Source organism: Panthera uncia, chromosome F1 (genome assembly GCF_023721935.1).
Source record: "Panthera uncia isolate 11264 chromosome F1, Puncia_PCG_1.0, whole genome shotgun sequence".
In the NCBI taxonomy this organism is placed as follows: domain Eukaryota; kingdom Metazoa; phylum Chordata; class Mammalia; order Carnivora; family Felidae; genus Panthera; species Panthera uncia.
Genome location: NC_064813.1, coordinates 48,960,627 through 48,977,126, shown reverse-complemented (window position 1 = coordinate 48,977,126; position 16,500 = coordinate 48,960,627). Strand labels below are relative to the sequence as shown.

At 34.6% G+C, this 16,500-nt stretch overlaps 1 protein-coding gene across 2 annotated transcripts in view; it reads right to left on the bottom strand.

Annotated features, from left to right (window-relative positions):
- BRINP3 (BMP/retinoic acid inducible neural specific 3) overlaps positions 1-16,500 on the bottom strand; it is a 384,838-nt gene that overhangs the window by 293,128 nt on the left and 75,210 nt on the right. The window lies entirely within an intron of this gene.

Here is a 16,500-nt window from a genome sequence, read left to right as displayed (position 1 = left end):
TTCTATTATATGCTACAACATGGGTGAATTTAAAAACATTATGTTAAAAAATAAATAAATAAATAAATAAACAAACAAACAAACAAACAAACAAAAACACTATGTTAAGTGGTGCCTGGGTGGCTCAGTCAGTTGAGCACCTGACTCTTGATTTTGGCTCAGGTCATGATTCCAGGGTTATGGGATTGAGCCCCATGTTGGACTCCATGCTGAGTGTGAGGGTGCTTAAGATTCTTTCTCTCTCCCTCTGCCCCATTCCCACTCCCACTTTCTCTCTGAAATAAATAATAAATAAATAATAAAAACATTATGTTAAGCGAAATAAGCCACACACACACACACACACACACGCACACGCACACACAAAGTATGTGATTCATATAAAAATATTTATATGAAATATCTAAAATAAACAAATTCACAGATACAGGAAATATATTAGAGTTTGCCAGGATCTGGGACAATGGTGGAATTGGAAGTTATTCCTTACTGGGTACAGAGTTTCTGTGTGGGTTGATAAAATTTTTCAAAACTATAGCAATAGTAATGGTTGTACAACATTGTGAATCTAATTAATGCCACTGAATTTTATGCTTAACATTGTTAAAATGGCAATGTTTGTTATGCATGTATGTATCTATTTTAGCATAATTATAAAAAGTAAAATAACAAAACCTCAAACTACATTTTTATAATTTAAAAAAAAATATTTATTTATTTTGAGAGAGACAGAGATAGCACAAGTGGGGGAGGGGCAGAGACGGAGAGGAAGACAGAGAATCCCACGCAGGGTCTGCACTGTCAGCTTGGAGCCGGATGTGGGCCTTGAACTCCTGAAACCATGAGATCATGACCTGAGCTGAAACCAAGATTCAGACGCTTAACCGACTGACCTACCCAGGCACCCCACATTAAAAAAAAACCTCTCAAATCATATCATTCTGTCATCAGAAAATCCCCCAAATAGATAATCTTTATTTAAAAAATAAAATCCAAATTTCCTTACCTAGGCTTTCAAGCCCTTGTGTATTTTGGCTCCTGTCTACTTCTCCAACCTCATGCCATTAAATATTCCTATATCCGTTTCTTGAACATGTTAAGCTTATTTCCACTTTAAGACCTTTATACCAGCTTGTTTGTCTACAACAAGCACATGTTGGCTTTTCTATAAATTTAATTTTATTGCAGTTGAGAAGGTAATTGCATAGTGTCCTACTTAAAACCATGAATTCCCTAGCTGGATTACTAAAGTTTAAATCCAAACCTCACCACATACTACCTACATGACTTGTAAGTTACTATGTCTCAAATTGCTCACATGTAGAATGAAAATAATAATAAAACCTACCTTTATGAAATTGTATAACATATGTTTTGGGTATAACATTAATTACTAGAAGTCCTTAGACTAAAGTCTGGCTCATGGTAAATGTTACTGTGTGTTCCATTTATTATTGTTATTATTATTATTATTACTCAAGAGTTATCATACCTTCTTCCTCCTACCTCTTGCTCTTTTTTTTTTTTTTTACCAAAAGAAGACAGTTGATGTACTTATCAAGCAGTGACCTTCTCAATGGATGAAGGTCTTATACCCAATTTTGAACTAAATCATACATGAGAATTCCCTTCCTGCTTGACAGTTTTTGGTCTAGAAGTAAAGATATGATCCAGTTCTAGCCAAGGAGTCTTAATAAAATGTCTCCTGGCATCTCACCAGGAAAGACTTGCATCACTAGAAAGAAAGAAAGAAAGAAAGAAAGAAAGAAAGAAAGAGAAATATAGAAAAGAAGTTACAAGAAAAAAGGCTGTATACATGGCTCTGTTCTTTCCGCCTTGAAAAGAATTGTGTGAAGACATGATTCTGGACCTACAGAAGCTCTCTTGCAACACCAGACTGTTTGGAGGAAATTCTCCATGGTGTTTCTATTCCTACTGTGACAGCTTTTTTTTTGGATTATCTTTCCAAGAAAATTTGCATGGAAAACAGTTTTGAAACTTGGAAATAGTATTTCCCTTGAACAAGAGAACATTTGTTTTCTGACTAGGATAATTAAGACAATACCCTCCTCTGGTACAAAGGTGTGGGCATGTTTGCCAGCAGCCTACTTCTAAGATTTGGGATTTCCTACCTGGGGGTTACTTATCCGTGAAACAACCTGAGTGTGTGTGTAGCATCCATCGGAGCTGCTGCAGAGTAGCTCTGAGGGGCTTGCAGGACAAACAGAATCAATGTAAACATGAAATTCATGCCACCTCCTATGCTAAGATTCCTAAAGTCTTCTCTGTTTGTCTCTGACCCAGAAGTTCAAAGTCTTCTGCCAGTATCTCTGAAGCTGTAGCAAGATAACTACAGATAACCCTTGAACAATGCAGGGAGATAGGGGTGCTGACCTCCATGCAGTCAAAAATCCATGTATAACTTTTGACTCCCCCCAAACTTAACTACTAATAGCCTACTGTTGACCAAAAGTCTTACTGATAACATAGTCAATTAACCCATACTTTCTATGTTATATGTATTATATACTGTATTCTTACAATCAAGTAAGCTAGAGAAAAGAATGTTACTTCAAAAATTGTAAGGAAAATACATTCACAGTAATGTACTATATATATATATATATATATATATATATATATAAAATCTCTATTTTTGACAGACAGAGAGAGAGACAGAGACAGAGCATGAGCAGGGGAGGGGCAGAGAGAGAGGGAGACAGAGAGTCTGAAGCAGGCTCCAGGCTCCGAGCCATCAGCCCAGAGCCCGACACGGGGCTCGAACTCACAGACCCGAGATCATGACCTGAGCCGAAGCCGGCTGCTCAACTGACGGAGCCACCCAGGCACCCCAGTAATGTACTATATTTATTGAAAAAAAAAATCCTGTATAAGTGGAGCCACACAGTTTAAACCCACGTTGTTCCAAGGTCAGCTGTACTTATTCTGTAAGTAGGGTGAAGTTTCAAACCCTTCACATTCCTGACAAACACAAGTTTAAACACAAAAACCAGCTTGTTGAAAACAGTAGAGTATAAGATAGGAACTGCTTAACTGAGCCACAGTACCAACCTCTGAGTATCTACCCCTAGATTTATTACAGGATTAAAACACACACGCCCAAATAGAATACTGTTATTCAAATATTCAGCTGATGAACACATTGTATCTAAAAATATGAAAATTTTTCATGAAATTCACTCATTTTCATGGTGAAAGCAACATTATCATTTGCTGATTTGAGTATCAAGAAAAAAAAAAAAGACTGGAATACCTATTTGAAAAGATGCTCTTTTACTTACCCTTCCCATACTCCCTGTAAAATTTATTATAGCACAAGTTCAACTCTTGCCACTGTTCTTGGCAATGGGAATATAGCTGTACCAAACTCAGACTGAGACATTTCTTTTGTGGAATTCACCTTCTAGTGAGAGATGCATTGTAAAGACAATAAATCAGTAGAGAAATGCCATAGCAAAATAAGCAGCTTGAGAGTAGTGTTGTGAAGAAAAAAACATGCACAATCATTTTGAAATAAAAAGGAACCAGAGAATCCAGTTTGAATACAGCAGCCAAGAAATGCTTTTCTGAGGAAGTGGCATTGCAGGACTGACTGAAAGGTGAGAACAAAGTGGCCATGATGAAGGCCAAGGAGACGTATTCCAGAGGAGATAAATAGTGTGAAAGCTTGGGAAGAGTGCTTGGAGACAAGGTAGCTAGACAACAGTGAGAAGGTAAAGAATTCTGTAAGAAAAGATCAGAAAGATGGAGAGAGCAGGTTCATGAAGAAATCTGTGGGTTATGGGAAGGGATTTGGAATTTGTTCCAAGAACAAAAGAACAAATATCACTGAATATTTTTCATTCAAAGGATTGACGTAATCTAATTTACACTGCTGAGGAATCACCCTGGCTACTATGAGTGAATTCACTGAGCCCTGCCAGATGCTTGTAAGAATTGTTCAGATCAAACATTATGGTATCTTTGGCTAAAGGTGAAATATGGAATGCAACAAGTGGATGGATTGGAGATTAAAGGTGTTAATGGATTGAATACGGTTAATGAGGGAAAAGGGGGTATTAGGAATAATCCATAGAGTTTTCATTTGACCAAGTAGCTGAGTGATGGTGAGGAAATAGGAGGAGGATGAATTTTTGAAGGAATATCAAGAGCTCCATTTTCAAAATATTAATTTTGAGATAGCCTTTTAATATCCACAATAAGATGTCAAAAAGCAGACAGGTATTAGAATCAGGATGGATTTCTGCAGAGAGATCTGGACTAAAGAAACAAATGCTATATATCTACATCAGTAAATGCTTGTATTTAACACTATGGGTATTAAATGGGTGGGACTGAATGAGATTCCTTAGAAAGATATTTCATTTTCAGAGGAAAAGATGTACTAGGACAGAAATTTGAGGCAAGAAAACATTTAGACAAGAAGCATTAGACCAGTTATGGTCAATTAAAACATCTCCAATTCAAACTGAATTAAGAAGGAATCTTATCAAGTAGCAAATACTTACATTAGAGCTAAACTGCACTTCTCAGGGTATGGATTCACCACTTCAATGATGCTGCAGTCTTTAAAGATAGTTGTTAGAGTTTACCTTCTTTACAGATAATAGATCATCAGAGAGAAAAAAACAACTTGCACATGGTGGCATAATTAATTAATAGAGAAGCCAGGCATTAAAGTCTAAGCTCATTTCCAGCACACCACTCTATCTGTCATAAAAAAACATATTTAATCTTCTTCATTATGATATTCCAACCCCATGAAGTTAGGTTGAGAAGTCCAGTTATCCCCATTTTCTTATCAATGAAAAATATGAGCCTCAAAGATCTTTGATAATTTGTTCAAGGCCACCCTGAAAATTCGTAGTCATGGTTAGAGTTCAAGTGTCAACTCTTACAAAAATGCTCTCTTCCCCATACCTCAGGATGTCAGGTTTCCTGTCTAGTCTTGGTCCCATTATAAAAAGAATCTTTACATTTCTTCATTTACCTGCTTTCTTAAATTTGTCATTTGAAAATCTCCAAGTATGTTGGTCCTAGTTCCTCATTTTGGCAATACATTGCTTCCTTGACATTTTCCTCCACCAAAAATGCACTGGCGATATGGATAAGGTTCTCAGTATCTGTGGAAGCACAGGCTTTAGCTCCTTACAGTCATGTGCTGAGCCAGCCTTGAGCTTCAGAAGCAATACCCACATTAATCTTGATATGTGATATGACTAATTTACTTCTTTAAAGGGAAAAAAAAGTGAAGGAAATATAAGCATGCATTTATATTTCTTATCTCTATTTTTAGACCTTGATATCTCTAACTTTACAAGATCTTTAAAATTTTAATTGATAACATACATATATCCCAATGACCTTGAGTTTTATTTTAGCCATCTTTTCTTTTACTCTAAATCATATAAAAATATTCATAAGCTTCTACCAGAGATTCATTAATTATCAAATAATAATAATGTAAATGAACGGTAGTGAATAGCATATTTCTCATTAAATCTATCAGCTAATTCTCATTCATGCTCCAACCCAATTTCATTCACCACACACTGATATCTTATTGGTCTTAGGCATATGGATCAGTACTTATTTTCAAGACTATTTCAATATTCTTTGCCCTTTCATAAAGATAATTTGTGGAAATTAACTTCCTCAGATTTTATATGGTAATTTCCTTGTTAAAAAGTTTTATATTAAGCTTAACTCCTCTGGGTAAAGCTTATGATGTGTAAATTTGAAAGTAAAAAGACACAAATAATGAGGAATAGTAGAAAATTATATGTGCACATACAGAAAATGGATGTACGTATTGCTTAAGGCCATTTATAACTTGCAGAGAACATGTGACTCTTTTGTTTTAAAATGTAATATTATTTTCTACTTCGGGAAACCTAAACATTTTCATTAACATGAACCTTTCAGTTCCATTTCACCTTACCATTGACATGAAATATAAAACTGAAAAACAAAACAAAAACAAAAACAAAAACAAAATCCCAAGATGCATGTACATACTTCTAAAGAATCTTGAGGGTTTTTTTTTATCCTCTCAACTTTTCCTAATTACTTCATACTTAGAAATCCTGTCACATCTTTCCTTGTCTACACAAGTGGGATTTACATTCTCCCTCCTAATACACCATCACAAATGAAAACATTGTTTTTGGTTCCAACTGCATATTCAATAGTTGCCGAGAAAATTAGAGATGTGTACTCACTTAATGAGTCTTAAAAAACTCATACTTCAACTTAGTTGTGTAACAAGTTGGGAAAAAAAAAAACCAACTATAAGTTCTGTAAAAAATCACCCTGAGCCAAGAATGAATTTATTCAAAGAGGGGAGTCAGGCTCTAATTCTTTAATCTTCCTGAGAAAAGGACAGTCTACCTTTGGCAAATACTGAAGTAAAGTACGTATTTATTAAACTCTTTGTCCCTTCAGAACAGGCCGTTCAAAGGTGTCCTTCATCTGACAATTCAGATGTCCTTCTAACGAATTTCACCTGCTCCCAGATCTTAAAAATTCCCTTTCATTTAATATTTGCTTTCATAAAATTACCAGCCACTTAATTGGCCAAAGCGCAGTCCTAATAGGTTTGTCTTGGTTGTGAGATCCAAATAAACGTGCCTAGTTCTGTGGACCGTGAGGTTCAAGCCATGTGAATGAGTTACCCAACCCAATCTGGAAAGGGCAAATGCTGCAGTCATTTCAATTCACTGCAGTCTTGTAGACCCAGCCTCATTCTAAATTTCCTCAAGGGCTTTCATCACGTGGGGTTGGCAAATTGACAACTCAGAATAGATACAGTATTGATTTGTGTCTTCTCAGTGGTGCAGGTGGAACAGGGATATGAAAGGAGGCCCTTGAAATTAGTATATTGGCACTCATCCATTCCTGGATGTATTTTTTTCTTCTCTATTCATCTCGGGAAAATATCTAACTGGGTGTTTTGTATGAAGTCATTCACAAAGTAATTCCCTAGTTTTTTAACATTTTTAGTGAGCCATTAGATTCAGGAGAACTTAAATTTCATGTTTTTGTATTAAAATGACAATAAAACCTGACTTCTGATTTATTGAAGACATTATTTGTCACCTTTAGGTTGCAGTGACACAGCATTTGGTAATTATGAGCACATATAAAAGGAGGAAGCATCACGATTAAGTTCCAACGTTGTATTTCCCTTGTAAAAGCACAGTAGTCAGTGTAAATATCTCCCACTTAACAAAATCTATTGTCTGAGTTCTAGATATTTGGTCCTACTCCCTAAAAATTTCCAGAAAATAATGAATTGTAAATCAATTATATAAGATTTGTGTCCATTAGTACTTTTAGAATGTATTTTATAGTATTCGAGAGTAAATCATCTTTTGTTGGTGAGTGAAATAAAGGATGAATCATGAAATTTAAATCATAAGCCCTTGGAATAAGTCCTAGTCATTTACAATCTATTTAACCTGGAAAAGTTACTCAGCACTTCCATGTTTTATTTTTCTTGACCCATAGAGTAAGAATAAGAACACTTACTTGAGAAGATTATGTGACTCATTAATATTTGTGAAAAATATTTAAGTTATTAAATATTAAACAAATATTAACTATTTTTATTCTAATAGGCAAGTGTTTTCACATGCTCTCAGATTATACAGACACATAAAGTAATACATGCTATGGATTATTAAGGGATTATTAGGAGCTCGTTGTTGTTATTAGCACTTTACATGTAGTAACTCATTCAATCATTAAAATAAGCTCATTTTCTAAAGTATGGTTACGATTTGTGGAGTAAAAAGTAAACATTTAAAACAGCAAATGTTAAATATTTGTGCATTGCAAATGGGAAGATTTCATTATTTTTTATGGCTGAGTAATATCCCTCCGTGTGTGTGTGTGTGTACATCACATCTTTATCCATTCACATGAAATCTTGCCATTTGCAATGACAGGGATGGAGCTAGAGTATTATACTTAGTAAATTAAGTCAGGAGAAAGACAAGTATCATATGATTTCACTCATGTGTGGAATTTAAGAAACAAAATCAATGAGCAGAGAGAGAGAGAGAGAGAGAGAGAGGGAAACCAAGAAGCATATTGTTGACTAGGAAGAACAAACTGATGATTACCAGAGGACGGACAGGTGGAGGGATGGGTTAAACAAGAGATGGGGATTGAGGAGTTCACTCGTGATGAGCACTGGGTGATGTATGGAAGTGTCCAATCACTATATTATACACCCAAAACTAGTAGTACAGTGTATGCTAACTGGAATTTATATTAATACTTAAAAACATTTGATGAAAACATTTGATAGACAATGTTCAGAGCGAAGTTTATGACAAGGAGGAAGTGCAATGTAAATCATCTAATCTGTATCATTGGGAAACCTCAATATGAATATTGTTGCCATATTTGATAAATATACAATGCCCAGATAATGAAAAACATTTGTCTATAGCTGCTTCTTTCCATATGTGGGGAAAAAAAGATAATTTGAGTTAAATCGAAGTTTATAAGCAAGTACATTTCCTTTAGGTTAATAGTAGAATGTTAGTTTGAAGACAATGTCTAACCTGCTTCTACCCTTAAACTGATACATTGTGCATCAATACTGGTCTGTCAGCCTCTAACATTGTGGTAAATTAAACTCTCCATTCTTATGTAATCAATCATAGAAGTTTTCTTGTGAAGGGGCCCAGGAGCATTGGTATCTTTAACCAGTTTTAGGAATATAGGAGTCACGAACTCTCTTTTAACAGAAGTAGCCATGTCAACACTAAGAGAGTCACCTCATTAGTATGTGAAAAGGTGCAATATCATATCATTCCACATTATGTTACTGATGGAAAACTTCTGGACCTGAATGCCTTTTGCACAACTTTACCATTACTTTCATTTTTTGAACTTTTATTTTTGAGCATTTTATAAGTATAAGGTCATGTATATGTAGCCATCAAAGCCGAATCTTTAAAAAAAACTATTTCTCATAAAACTTAAAGTTGTATATAAAAGAAAAAGAAAAAACCCTTCATTTTTGCAAAAGTAAATCCTAGGACATAAACGAGTTACAGATCTCTTCTAAGAAAATCAAATTGTAAATGTCATTTCTTACTTTAAGTAATGAAAAATGAAAACTCTGATCTATATCAATGTAATTAAATGTGTTTTGTAATGGCAAAATTTTAATGGGCTCTGGAAAGAAATTTCACATGTATATCAAGATGGAATAAACTATAAATAGGGTGCCTGGGTGGCTCAGTCAGTTAAGTGTCTGACTCTTGGTTTCAGCTCAAGTCATGACCTCACAGTTTTGTGGGTTCAAGCCCCACATTGGGACCTGTGCAGGCAGCATGGGACCATCTTGGGATTCTCTCCCCCCCCCGCCCCTTTCCTGCTCATGCTCTATCAAAATAAATAAATAAACATACAGAAAAACTACAAATACTTTCTTTGCCACATGTTTTAGTTTCAGAGGCATATCTATAGGCAACCTATAGAAATAATGGGATCATTTGCACAAATCTAAGGGTAAACATACTAGCTCTTAGTTTCCCGACAGCATTCTAAGCTTTTTCTGACACTCTTTTACTTTACCCATACGCCAACTCTGGGAAGCTGGTACTGTTAACTATATCATTTAAACATAAGCAACCTGAAGCTTAGAGAATCTAAGTAATTCACTTATCAGATCACTATCCCATGGAGCACCCTGCATTAAAGTTTAGGCTTTATGATTTCAAACTACTATATCATAGTGGCTATAATTTTATAATGGATATTATCAGCTTTGTTTAAAATATTTAAAAAAATATTTAGAAGCAAAGTTAAGTGACAAGAAGTTGATAAAATAATAACCCATCCTTTAAGTATAAACAATGTAACTTAATTCTTACAATTATTTAATATTATATGTTTATATAATTATATAAACTTAACTGTTGCTATGGGTCCATTCTCTTTGGCATGGAAATGTTTTCAGGGTATGTTTTTAAGTAAAGACAAAAAAGTCAAGTTTCAAAAGTATTTATGGGGCACCTGGGTGTTTCAGTGGGTAAATGTCCAACTCTTGATTTCAGCTCAGGTCATGATCTCACAGTTTGTGAGATGAAGCCCCACATCAGGCTCTGTGCTGAGCATGGGACCAGCTTGGGATTCTCTCTCTCTCCCCCTCTCTCTCTGCCCCTCCCCTCTCTCTCTCTCAAAATAAATAAACATTAAAAAAAATAAATAAAAGCATATATGTAATAACAATTAAATTTTTTATTGTCTATATAAACATATAGACTCAAAAATGTGCAAAAATACAGCTGAAAATATTCATAGTAACTTTATCTGATGATGAGATTACTTGTGGTTTTAATTTTACACTGATCTCCTCAGACTGATTTGCAAGGAGGGAACAGAACCTGCCAGATAAGTGCAGGAGCTCTGGAGTCAGATGCCTGGAATAATATATCAACTCCGTTTTTTGAATGATGATGACTACTTGAAGAATTACCATATTCACTCCTTTAAGCCTCAGCTTCCTTTTCTGTATAATGGAGATGTTAATAGTATCTAGTTTAGAGTTCACTAAGGATTAAATGACTGACGATCTAAGTAAGGAGCTTATAATTTATATCAGCCCATAATTGCTACATATTTGTCAACTGTGTTAATAGAGGAGAGTGGTTTTATTATGTCTTTATTCTCTAATTATACCCTAATAAACATTATTATTCTTTTAGAGTGAGAAAAAAAGTCAGAACTAATCATTTTGATTTTATAAATGCTTTGCAAATACCAGCATCACCAACAACAAACATCATCCCTTACCATGAAGCATCAGTGGTATTCTTTGCAGACATTTCTAATAGACAGCTACAGACTTCATCTTTTCTGATACTGATGAATTGCAGAAGGCAATTAAAGTATGCTTATCAGGTTGGGACAACACATCTAGTTTAAAACTGTAACTATTTTATTTCATTGTTGAATCAAGAATGAGAATAAATTGGAAAGGCGAAATCAGCTGGAACCAAATGATGACATTAGTAAGTATAAATGTAAATTTCTGGATATAATTTCTAAAAATCAATAGTAAAAGTTAAAGGAGGGAGGAACCTTGGCTTGAAAACAGTTCATATGTCAAGGATCTGGGGATTTTCAGTTAATCAAAGCAAATAATGTGACAAGCTAGCAGAAGCTAATTTAATCCCAGGCAGCATTAATAGAGTTATAGTGTGCTTATCATGGGAATTGATAAGCTCACTCTATTCTGCACTGTCAAAATGAATTTGGAACACTGTTTAATTTTGGATACCAAAATTTAAGAAGGGCAATGGAATCAAGAGACCATCAAAAAAGATTCAAGATGAGGACGAGTCTGTAATTGAAGCTGCATGAGAATTCTTGAGGAAACTATAATGGGTAGAGTGAGTTAGAGTTGCAGGACACTATACTCTCCTTAATATCCTACTTTACTGGGTACTTTTTTTTTTTTATCTCTTTCATTAGTCTCATTTGTTTGCTTGTCCTCATCTCACGATCTCTAAGCAATGGAATGTTTCAATGCTCAGTCTTGACTTTTTTTTTCTGTTGACATTAACCTCTTTTATGATTTCATCCAGCTTCACAGCTTTAAATGCCATCTTTACAATGACTCACAAGTTCGTATCTGATCTCTTTGCTGAACTTTATGTTGCAATACTTAACTATCTTCTGGACATCTTTGCTTGAAAATATAATAAATTTTAAACACAATAAATTCAAAATCAATTTCTCCCCCAAAACATAATTATTCTAAATAATAATTCCTCTTCTTCTAAATGAATGGCATCTTCATCATTGCTGTTGCTTAAATAAAGTATCTATTGTCATCTTTGGCAATTCAGTCCTTTTCACTTCACCTCCAATTCATCAGCATCTTCAGGAGTATGCATGAGGTAGCCACTTCTCACCATCTCCAAGACTACAACCTTGGTACAAGTCACCTTCTTCTCTCATATGGATGAATACAACAGACTGGCATCCTTGCTTTGGCCTTTGAACAGCTGAGTCACTTCCCAACACAATGGTCCCAGTAGTACTTTAAAATAAAAAGGGTCGTCTGGATGGCTCAGTTGGTTAAGTCACCAACTCTCTTTTTTTTAATTGCATTTTGAAAGCTTATAAGCAATTGACACTTTATTTTTTTTTAATTTTTTAATGTTTATTTATTTCAGAGAGAGAGAGAGAGAGAGCAGGGGAGGGTCAGAGAGCAGGAGACACAGAATCCCAAGCAGGATCCAGGCTCTGAGCTGTCAGCACAAAGCTGATGCAGGGCTCAAACTCGTGAACTGAGTCCAAGTCAGACACTTAACCACCGAGCCACCCAGGCACCCCTTAAGTGATCAACTCTTGATCTCAGTTCAGGTCCTGATCTTAATGGGAGTTCGAGCCTATGTTGGGCTCTGTACTGACAGTGCTGACCCTGATTGGGATTATCTCTATTCCCTCTATCTCTGCCCCTCCCCTGCTTGCTCATACATGTGCTTTCTTGCGTGCTCTCTCTCAAAGTAAATAAATAAACTTTAAAAAATACATTAAAAAATAAAAAAGTATGCTTTCATATATATTAATTTTCATTAATTATATGCATATATATTTATTTATATAATTGTATGTACATATGTATATACAATGTATAATAACAGCTGACCAATTAGTAAAAATAAACCATTCCCAAAAAATAAATTCTCCTTTGTCATTAATGTGCAAATACAGGTTGAATAAACATATCTTAACATAAATCATAAAAGAATTATTTCTCTAAATCACCATTATAAATGAATAGCAAAATATCTTCCCTTTATGAAATTCTAGTATTTCAGATTATGTAGTAAGTTACTATATACTTCAGTGTCCATGGAAGGTGGAGGAAGTCACTCTATCTGTTAGTCAACAATATTTTCTGAGTTCCTGCAATATTCCAGGCACTATAGGGTTATCAGGATGATTTATGTTCCCTAAAAATATGGGTCTAAGTCCTAACCACTAGTACATGTAAATGTGACCTTATGTGGAAACAGAGTCTTTGTAAATCAGGTCATACTGGATAGTATCAGTCCAATGATTGGTATCCTCATAAGAAGAGAGAAATGTAGAGACAAAGACATACAGGGAAAATGCCATGTGATGACAAAGATTGAGATGCACCTATGAAGCAAGACACATCAAGAATTGTCAGCAACCACAAGAAGCTGTGAAGAGATTAGTAAACATCTTCCTCTCAGTCCTTTGGAGAGCATGGCCTACTGACTCTTTGGTTTTGGACTTCTAGTCTCCAGAACTGTAAGTCAATAAATGTCTATCATTTTATGCCACCCAGTTTGTGATTACTTGTTACAGTAGCCCTAGGAAACTAAATGACTAGCTACTGGCAATAGAGTGGTAACAAGTCATAATCACTATGCTTACAGTCTAATGGCAAAGTCCATCAAAGATGAAAAATCGCAATCATGCAACAGTGCTATGAATATATACAGAATGTTATAAGCTTATATGCCCAGGAGATGGTAGGAAAGATTTTCCTGAAGTAAAGTTTCTATGGAGGCTTTAGCTTATTTATTGAATTTAGGAAGGTACTAGCACAGTAGTTGATGCTTAATGAATGCTTGAACAAATAATGAATGAATGTGTTAATGTATAAAGTAGAAATAAGGCAAAGCAGGCCTAGAAGAATGTTCGAGACTAAAAGAACACTGTGTACCAGGCAAAATTACTTTTTGCACAAAATAAAGAGAAAAATATGATAACATGTAATATTGTAATAAGTATTTCATTATATTTTTATATGCTATACGTTTGTGTGAGTAGCCAAGTTTGACACCCTTATACACGATACAATCCTCACCTTAAAAAAGCAAAAATGAATTTAAAACTGTTTGTAGTGATCACTTCCTATTTTCCATTCCCTTTATTCCCTCATATTTTCTTCCTAATAAAATCCTAATTTTTTTTTAAGTTTATTTATTTATTTTAAGAGAGTGAGGCAGAGGGTCAACGAGACAGAGAGAATTCCAAGCAGGCTCTGCACTGTCAGCATGGAGCCCAACACAGGGCTTGAGCTCATGAATCATGAGATCATGACCTGAACCCAAACCAAGACCCTCAACTAACTGAGCCACCCAGGCTCCTCCACAATTCTAATTTTGATCAAATATCAAATCGTATATCATATGGCTCATAAATGTAAATATATATATATATATATATATATATATATATATATATATATATATATTTTCCTACTCCCAAGAATAGATTTTGATAAACAGACACCATTATATTGCTTTACAAATAACTGGCTTAAGAATGAAGGTTTAAGTGGTCAACATGTCAAAATGACTATTATGAAGGGAAACGACCTAAGACTTAATTTGACCCAATCATATTGATGTGAAAGACTCTATTTTATGAATCGGAAGAGATATTTTCCTCTCTTTTGGGAAAAAAAATCATGAGCTTGAATCATATCATTTGGCACTTTTGATCATTTGTTTTTCTCTGAAGCATTAATAAGGCTTCAGTAAATGGAAAAAAGGCATAACTGAAATGGTCAATTGACCATTGATTTTCGGAACATGGGAATTCCTGGAGAAGTTGGTAAGATTGCTCAATGGTGTGAGTGTGTTAAGTCAAACCCTAACTGGGATGGACGCAGGGAAAATGGAAGCAATATTGGCAATAAAATGTATATAAATTGCTTTTGATGACTTTTACTGTTCAAAAGTGCAGAGAAATGGGCAGTCATGGGTCAATAGAGTCATTTGTTGTTTTTGTTGTTAATTGATATAGAAGTGATAACAGTTTGTTTAAACACTGATGAAAATGTTCCTGTAGAAATGAGAAAGACTTCTTGAATGAGCTTTTGGAAGGAAGGGGATATGGATTATTCATTTCTAAAACTTCACACAGCCTCACAGTAGTGTCTCAAAATAGATACCTAGTAAACTATATGTTGTATTCCATTTGCTGATACATAATTGCTACTCCATACTTGGTATGATTAGCATTTGAATTTGAATTAGAAAAAGCATGTATATTATGTTGACAGATCTAGGATAGCAACTTGTTATCATGATAAATAGCTAGTCTTCGATTAGCCATTAGAAAACAAACAACAATGATATATTATATAGAACAATAGATTTTAAAATAGCTCTATTTAAATAGAAACTTGAAAAGAGTAAATTGACTTTTAAAAAAAATCTTATAGGTTTCTTAGAGAGTATAAGAAATAGAAATGTTCTTTTTAGACACTTTCTTCCAGGAACTAAGGCTTCCTGTGGTGATTCACAGGTAGGAGGATTTGATTGAGCTGTAACCACACTATAAATTAAATTTAATCTACTGATGCTAACATCAGAACAGGGTTTGCCAAATTCTTAGGGTCAGTGATAGAGACCAAAACATGCCTGGCTTCATCACCTTAAGGATTAAAGACAGTTAACTTTATCACTTTACACTCCATACTTGAAGTAGGACAGACACTACTAATTAATTTTCAGAATCTGTCCTCTTCAGTTTTACAATATTTCACTAGATGGTAATGTGTGCATCACCCTAATCTTCAATGCATTGCCATTTTACTTGGTTAGCACAGCAGATGGTATGAAGTTAAAAATGGAATAAGAGATTAGCTTGGTCAAACACCCTAAACTTTGTAATTAAAAAGAATCTTCTGGAGATTAGTTTCAAACATGTTTTGGTGCCAGATGATTAATACTCCTCTTACAGTGGCTTTAAAATTATATTGTCATCTGCACAGTTTCATAATATAAACATGAGATTAAAGTAATAAAACTCAACAAATATTGCCAAACTGGACAATCCTAATAATTGCAATAGTACAGATGATGATGATGATGATGATGATGATGATAATGTTGTCTAAAATGTTCAGTCCCTTACTAAAGACCAGGAACTAAGTTGTATACACGGAATTTATGTCACTTCTCACAACCAATCTGTGAAGTAGATACTATTATAATTCCCAATTTACTGATGGAAAAAAGCTGAGATTAAAAAAAGTAGGGTAACTTGATTAAGTTTACCCAGCTCCCAAGTGGTATAATTGGAATTCTCAGATTGCCTCTCTTGCCCATAATGCATTATATTGCTACGGTGCAGGTAAGGGCAGCACGTGTTTACAATGATTTCCCTGAAAAGCTCACTTTTGTTCCTTCCCAATATAAACGTTTCTTGAAAGAAAAGTAAGATAAACCCAACTTGTAATACCTTACATTCACTTTGTGCTTCACACTTTTGATAGTTTGTTAGTCACAGTAAGAATGAAAAACTTAAAACTCCATCTCCAGTAGATCCAAACCTATACCCAGTTCCACTGCTATTCTATATTGGGTATAGATGTATAGACTATATCTATATATAGATACACACACACACACACACACATATACATATATATATATATTATATATACATATATATATATAT